This window comes from Rhinopithecus roxellana, chromosome 12 (assembly GCF_007565055.1).
Source record: "Rhinopithecus roxellana isolate Shanxi Qingling chromosome 12, ASM756505v1, whole genome shotgun sequence".
Lineage (NCBI taxonomy): Eukaryota > Metazoa > Chordata > Mammalia > Primates > Cercopithecidae > Rhinopithecus > Rhinopithecus roxellana.
The window spans coordinates 63,046,131-63,054,504 of NC_044560.1; positions in this window are offsets into that span (position 1 = coordinate 63,046,131).

Below are 8,374 nucleotides of genomic sequence, written 5' to 3' on the forward strand. Positions count from 1 at the left end.
TCTCTTATCTCTTATTCTCATTTGATTATACCTTTCTTCTCAGCAACTCCTATGACCTGTTTGGCCCAATATCATAATATTCTTATAATTTCTGCAGCTGTAGTAAAAGTACATTCTAAACATTGATCAATTTGGCAGCATATTTATTAAATATTATAGCCTTTGAAAGGTGTAACATGGGGAATATGATGTTTCCTTAAACAGTTAGTTTTGCAGACAATTAGAGTTCACCCTATAAACATATCCAGTCTAAATGTATTTTGAATATCCCTCATAGGTCTATTTTTTAATGTCCTAATTAAGTTTTCATTTTACCCAGTTTACGTTTTCCCCAGTGTTGAAATGTAAAGACCAGATGACAGATTATTTTGTGGCTAATACTACCAACATTTATAAATTTGTGATACAAAGAACTGAATCCTAATTTAATAGAAAATAAGCCCTTGATCTTGGTGCTATGCTAGGCAAGAATCCAGTATCAAAATTTATGTAGGCCTGTGTAAATGATTTGAGGATAATAAAACACAGTTTCAAATTTTCATGAGAGTCATAGGAAAACAACAAGAACAAAAGATTTTTATAATGTTTAATGGTCCCCCTTATATGATGATATCCAAAATCAATATTATCTTTTCATTATTAATGCAGAATATATATCATTAAACTAATGAAATAATGCAATTATTGAGGAATGTTTTATTCCTCCAAATCTCTGACCTTATGTTTTCATTGGCAATGAGTAACATAGTGGTTTCAAGTACCTCCACGATAATGAGAAAGTATACTACAGTTGTTGGTTAATGTACTTCAATTCATCTCAATAAATAGTTTTCAAGTATCTCTCACATACAATCTAGGTATATTAGATTACACAGAATAAAATGCTGGATAAAATCAATCTTTCCCCTCTAGGACTTAACGCTATTCTAAAGACTGTAGGCCTAGGTAGTAGAACAAAGTTAGAATGTATCCTGTTTGTATTTATAGCTAAATTTCATATGCTTAATCTAAAATTGAACTTCTTCTTATACATCAATCATCATTATGTAAGTTAGTATAAATTTTGATTGTATCAATGATGATAGATGAAAATACAAATCTTTCATGATTTCATGAAGGTAATAGTTAATCTCCTCGAGAGAAGCAGAGTTGCCTTCATGAAGGTAAAGGCATTTAGGGTAGATGTTTGAAAAGGATTTCCCATTATGGAAAAATATAGGAAGAACAAAAGAAATAGAAGTGAGAAAGTATGGCATCTTACCATATTAGTAGTGATATTTTCCTGGAGATGATAGTACATAAACAGAGCAATGAAACAAAAAAAAAAGGAGAGAGTTTAAAGTTATGTGAAAGAAATATTGCTTTATTATTGAATTCAAACTTGGAAACAAAATTGGCATTTAATTCCATAGAATATAGATACCCAGTTAGGTTTGAAAAGGGAAATGGTAGAATTAGAGTTGGGTTTAGAAACAAAATTCGTCTTGTAATAGTAACTATGCTTTTCTAGATTGAGGCAGTATGGTCATGGAGGAGAACTGCTAAGGGTTTATTTTAATGATCCAGAAGATAAATAATGAAGGCTTCAACTAGCCTTATGTCGGCAGGATTGAAAAGAAAGCAATAGATTTTTATAAATAAAATAGATGGAATCTACAGACATGTACCTAAATGTTGTAAGGCAAGATAGAATGAAGACTTAAAGATAAACATGAGACACTTAATAGTATGTAACTGAGAGAATTCTGCTACTATTACAGAACCTAGGAAGTCAGGTGCAGAAACAGGTTGTAGGAACAAGATTGGCCCAGTTGATTTTAAGGGCTGACAAGTATCCAGGAAGAACTGCAATGAAAACGTTTAGAAATGCAGATGCTGATGCTATGGGGAGAGATAAGTGCACGCAGTTGGATTCAGGAGTCATCTCCACAAGGGTCTCCTGTTGGGCATCTACCTACTTACTACCAAGCCCAAATTCAGTATTCGAAAAGAAACTCCCTTTGTCGGTGAATTTATTACAGAGCGCCCCACTTATTTTCTTAGTGAGGTTTTAACTATGATTTAAAACAGAAATTCCAAAATCTCTGTTAGTTTGGTGAATGTTGCAGTATCTTTGTCGGCAGTCTTAAAATAGGGAAAATAGTACCCTTTCCTCAAATTGTTAGAAGCTCAGGAGATTGCATGAATCTCAGGAACATGTTTTCAGTCCCTGTGCTTACCCCACTAGCACAAGTAGCATGATTCTGAGTGGGTTGTTTCAGCTCTTTTTTAATTTATAAAATTGAGTAGTAGAGTAATAATTTCTACCTTGCCTACCTCATAAATGTGCATTATTATGAAATAAGACAAGATTAAAGCAATATTCAAATGTAAGGAGTGATTATTGAGTTCTTCCTTCACATCTTCCTTCATTCCCATGTGAAAAATTCAGTCAACTGGATGGTAAGGACATTGTATGTCAGCTTCCAGGCTGTGAACAGGCTATCTCAGAGTTTGGCAAATCAGGAAAATAGAAATCAAGTCTAGATATCAGGTATGGTGATGTGTCTGTGGGAATGGGCTATGAGACTTAGTGTAATGTAACACTCACAATGCACCTCAGTTTACTCTTCCATAAAACTGGCATGGTAAGAGAAACACTTAGATTAGATTGTTGTTAGTACTAAGTGTTTAGACATATTAGCAATAAATTATTATTGTAATAGGTACAGAGTCTCAGTCTCAAGCTTGGATTTACAAAAATGTAACGTTTCCTTGCCTTTAGGTATTAATTAAAAAGAAATACAGGCAGGATCTTGCTATTTTGCCCAGGCTGATCTCCAACTCCTGGCCTCAAGTTATCCTCCCACGTTGGCTTCCCAAGTAGCTGTGATTACAGGCATAAGCCCCTGCACCTGGCCCTAAAAATTAAAATTAACATAACTCTGAAGTCTCTATTTCAGCTATAGGCAAATGGCTCATCAATTCAATTGCCATTTCTGGTTTTACTGAGTTCAGTTCAGGATTTTGACTCAGTTAATTAAGGTTTTCACTCCCCTTCCTTTTGCATGCCCTCATTTTTAGTGCTTAATTATAGTACTGGTATCAGCTGAGAGGAGTCTGGCCCCCATGCCCATATCCTCTAACCTTACTGCTCTCCATGGTTGTCAACATGCTAATCCTGACATGCATCATCATGCTCTGGCAATTGCTGCTGACATCCATGATCTTTGTGGCCTGTGACCAAGAAGTTCACAGTGTGCTTTTGTTGCACACATCTCTATTAATCAGCTAAGTTATGCTGCACTAACAACACCCAACTCATACTTGTTTATAACAACAAATATTTACTTCTTGTTCTTGCTGCATATTCATTGAAGGTCAAAAGCAGTTCTATTCAACATCAACCTTTTTAAAGCCTTTTAAAAATTAATTTCAATTTTATTTTAGATACAGGGGCTATGTACAGGTTTGGTACATGGCTATATTGCATGAAACTGAGGTATGGGGTACAGATTCTGTCAGCCAGCGAGTGAGCATAGTACCCAATAGGTCTTTTTTCCACCCACAATTCTTTTCCTTCCTTGCCCATCTAGTAGTCTGCTGTGTCTCTTGTTCCCATCTTTATCCTCATGTATACTCAATGTTTAGCTCTCACTTATAAGCAAGAACATGCAGTATTTATTTTTCTGTTCTTGCATTATTTCATTTACTATTATGGTGTCCATTTGCATCCATGTTGCTACACAGGACAAGATTTAATTCCTTTTATGGCTGCCTAGTATTCCATAGTGTGTCTGTACTGTTTGCTTTATCCAGTCAATCACGGATGAACACCTAGGTTGATTCCATGTCTTTGCTATTGTGAATAGTGCTGAAATGAACATACGAGTGAGTGCATGTGTCTTTTCGCTAGGATAATCTGTTTTCTTTTGGGTATATACTCAGCAATGTAATTGCTGGGGTGAATGGTAGTTCTATTTTAAGTCCTTTGAGAAATATCCAAACTGCTTTCTATAGCAGTTGAACTAATTTACATTCCCACCAGCAGTGTATGTGTTCCCTTTTCTCCACAGCTCCTCCAGCATCTGTTGTTTTTGACTTTTTAATAGCCATTCTGACTGATGTGAGATGGCATCTTATTGTGGTTCTGATTTGCGTTTCTCTAATGATTAGTGATGTTAAGCCTTTTCTTATATGCTTGTTGGTGGCATGTATGTCTTCTTTTGAAAAATGTCTGTTCATATACTTTGCCCATTTTTAAATGGAGTTGTTTTGTTTTTGCTTGTTAATTTAAGTTCCTTATAAATTTTGGATATTACACCTTTGTTAGTTGCATACTTTGCAAATATCTTCTCTCATTATGTAGGATGTCTATTTACTCTGTTGATGGTTCTCTGTGCAGAAGCTCTTTAGTTTAATTAGGTCCAATTTGTCAATTTTTGTCTTGTTGCAATTGTTTTTGGTGTCTTCATCATAAAATATTTGCCAGGTCCTATGTACAGAATGATATTGCCTAGGTTTTCTTCAAGGATTTTTATAGTTTTAGTTATACATTTAAGTGTTTAATCCTTCTTTAGTTGCTTTTTGTATGTGGTGTAAGGAAGGGGTCCAGTTTCAATCTTCTGCATATGGCCAGGCTGCTATCCAGGTACCATTTATTGAATAGAAAGTCCTTTTCGTGTTGCTTTTTTTTTGTCAACTTTGTTGAAGATCAAATGGTTGTATGTGTGCAGCTTTATTTCTGAGCTCTCCACTCTGTTTCATTGGTCTATGTGTCTGTTTATGTATGAGTACCATGCTGTTTTGGTTAATGTAACCCTGTAATGTAGTTTGAAATCAGTAGTATGATACCTCCAGATTTGTACTTTTTGTTTAAAATTCCTTTGGCTATTCAGACTCTTTTTTGGTTAAACATGAATTTTACAATAGTTTTTTTCTAAATCTGTGAAAAATGATGTTGGTAGTTTGAAAGAAATAACATTAAATCTGTACATTGTTTTGGGCAGTATGGCCATTATAATGATATTGATTCTTCCAGTTCATGAGAATGAAATGTTTTTCCACTTACTTGTGTAATATCTCATTTCTTTCAGCAGAGTTTTATATTTGTTCTTTTAGAGATCTTTCACCTCCTTGATTACCTGTATTCTTAGCTATTTCATTTTTGTGGCTATTGTAAATGGAATTGTGTTCTTGATTTGAGTCTCTGCTTGAATGTTACTGATGCATAGAAATGCTACCATCTTTTGCATTAACATATTTATTTTACAACCTGAAACTTTACTAAAGTTATTTATCATTTCTAGAAACATCTTGCCAGAGTCTTTAGGATTTTTTAGATATAGAATCATAAATTCAAGAGAGATAATTTCACTTGTTCTTTTCCTGTTTGGATATCTTTTATATCTTTCTTTTGCCTGATTGCCTGGCTAGGACTTCCAGTACTATATTGAACAGGAGTGATGAATGTGGGCCTCCTTATTTTATTCCAGTTCTCAATGGGGATGGTTCCAGTTTTTGACCATTCGGTATTATGTTGGTTTTGGGTTTGCCGTAGATGGTTTTTATTATTTTGAGATCTGTTCCTTTGAGGCCTAATCTGTTAAGGTTATTTATCATGAAGGGATGTTGGATTTTATTGAAATCTCTTTCTCCATCTATTGAGATAATCTTATGGGTTTTTTACCATTCACCATTGTTTATGTGGTAAATCAGTTTGATTTGCATATATTGAATCAGCCTTGCACCCCAGGATTGTGGTGTATTCACTGGGTTTTTTTTCAGTTAGTTTGTTTTTTTTTTTTTCTTTTTTTTTCTTTTTTGTTTTTTTGGTGGTGACAGGGTCTCTCTCTGTCACCCAGGCTGGAGTGCAGTGGCATGAACACAGCTCACTATAGCCTCAACCTCCTGGGCTCAAACGATCCTCTTACCGAAGCCTCCTGAGTAGCTGGGACTACAGGCACACCCCACCATGGTCAGCTAATTTTTTAAATTTTAGTAGAGATAAGGTCTCACTATATTGCCCAAGCCAGTCTCGAACTCCTGGGCTTAAGTGATCCTCCTAGTATTTACCTCCCAAAGTGGTAGGATTATAGGTGTGAGTCACTGCATCCAGCCTGTATTAATTTTGTAACATGCTGTGGATTCAGTTTGCTAATATTTTGTTGAGGATTTTTACATCTATGTTGGCCGGGAATATGGGCCTGAAGTTTTCTTTTTCCACTGTGTCTCTGCCAGAGTTTGGTATCAGGCTGGTGATGGCTTCACAGAATAAGTTAGAGAGGAGCCCATCCTCCTCAATTTTTTAAGAATAGTTTCATTAGGGCTGGTACCTGTTCTTCTTTGTGCATCTGGTAAAATTTGGTTGTGAATCTATATGTTCCAGGCCTTTTTTGACAGTAAATACTTTATTACTGATTCCATTGCAGGACTCGTTTTTCATCTGTTCAAGTTTTTACTTTCTTCCTGGTTCAATCATGGGAGATTGTGATTTTCCTAGAATTTATCCATTCCCACTAGATTTTCTAATATGTGTACATAGAGTTATTCATAATAGTCTCTGTGGAATTTTTTGTATTTCTGTGAGATTGGTTACAATGTCATCTTTGCCATTTCTGATTATACTTATATGGATCCTCTTTTTTTCTTTATTAATCTAACTAGCAGTCTCTGAATTATATTTATTCCCTCAAAAAAGCCAACTTTTAGTTGATCTTTTAGTTGATCTTTTGTATGAATTTTTGCATCTTAATTTAATTTCATTCTTCTGTAATTTTAGTTACTTATATTCTTCTTCTAGCTTTGAGGTTTTTTGTTTTGTTTTGTTTTGTTTTTTTCCTACTTCCCCAGACTTTTCTAACTTCTTGATGAAGGTATTTGGAGCTATAAACTATAAACTTTCCTCTTAATACTACTTTGGGCTGTATCCCAAAACTTTGGTAAATTGTGTCCCTATTTTCATTCATTTCAAATTTTTTTATTTCTGTCTTAATTTCATTACACACCAGGAGTTATTCAGGAGCAAGTTATTTAATTTTCATTTGTAATTTTAACAGATCTTCTTGATACTGATTTCTATTTTTAATATACTCTGGTCCAAGAGTGTACTTGGTATGATGCCAACTTTTTAAAATTTGTGATTCAGCATGTCATTTCACTATGCTTAAGAACCATTGCTGGGGAGCTAGTGGGTTTGTTTGGAGGTAAGGGGGCACTCTGGCTTTATTGCCAGGGATCTTGCATTAATCCTTTCTCATCTGAAAGGGCTGTTGTTCCTTTAGTGTAGCAAAAGTTGACAATATTCTCTTTGAAGCAATTGTGAATGGAAGTTCATTCCTGATTTGGCTCTCTGCTTGTCTGTTACTGGTGTATAAGAATGCTTGTGATTTTTGCACATTAATTTTGTATCCTGAGACTTTGCTGAAGTTGCTTATCAGCTTAAGGAGATTTTGGGCTGAGACGATGGGGTTTTCTAAATATACAATCATGTCATCTGCAAACAGGGACAATTTGACTTCTTCCTTTCCTAACTGAATACCCTTGATTTCTTTCTCTTGCCTGATTGCCCTAGCCAGAACTTCCAACACTATGTTGAATAGGAGTGGTGAGAGAGGGCATCCCTGTCTTGTGCCAGTTTTCAAAGGGAATTTTTCCAGTTTTTGCCCATTCAGTATGATATTAGCTGTGGGTTTGTCATAAATAGCTCTTATTATTTTGAGGTACGTTCCATCAATACCGAATTTATTGAGCGTTTTTAGCATGAAGGGCTGTTGAATTTTGTCAAAAGCCTTTTCTGCATCTATTGAGACAATCATGTGGTTCTTGTCTTTGGTTCTGTTTATATGCTGGATTACGTTTATTGATTTGCGAATGTTGAACCAGCCTTGCATCCCAGGGATGAAGCCCACTTGATCATGGTGGATAAGCTTTTTGATGTGCTGCTGAATCCGGTTTGCCAGTATTTTATTGAGAATTTTTGCATCAATGTTCATCAGGGATATTGGTCTAAAATTCTCTTTTTTTGATGTGTCTCTGCCAGGCTTTCAGCTTACAAGGGATGTAAAGGACCTCTTCAAGGAGAACTACAAACCACTGCTCAGTGAAATCAAAGAGGACACAAACAAATGGAAGAACATACCATGCTCATGGATAGGAAGAATCAATATCGTGAAAATGGCCATACTCCCCAAGGTTATTTATAGATTCAATGCCATCCCCATCAAGCTACCAATGAGTTTCTTCACAGAATTGGAAAAAACTGCTTTAAAGTTCATATGGAACCAAAAAAGGGCCCGCATTGCCAAGAAAATCCTAAGTCAAAAGGACAAAGCTGGAGGCGTCACGCTACCTGACTTCAAACTATACTACAAGGCTACAGTCACCAAAACAGCAT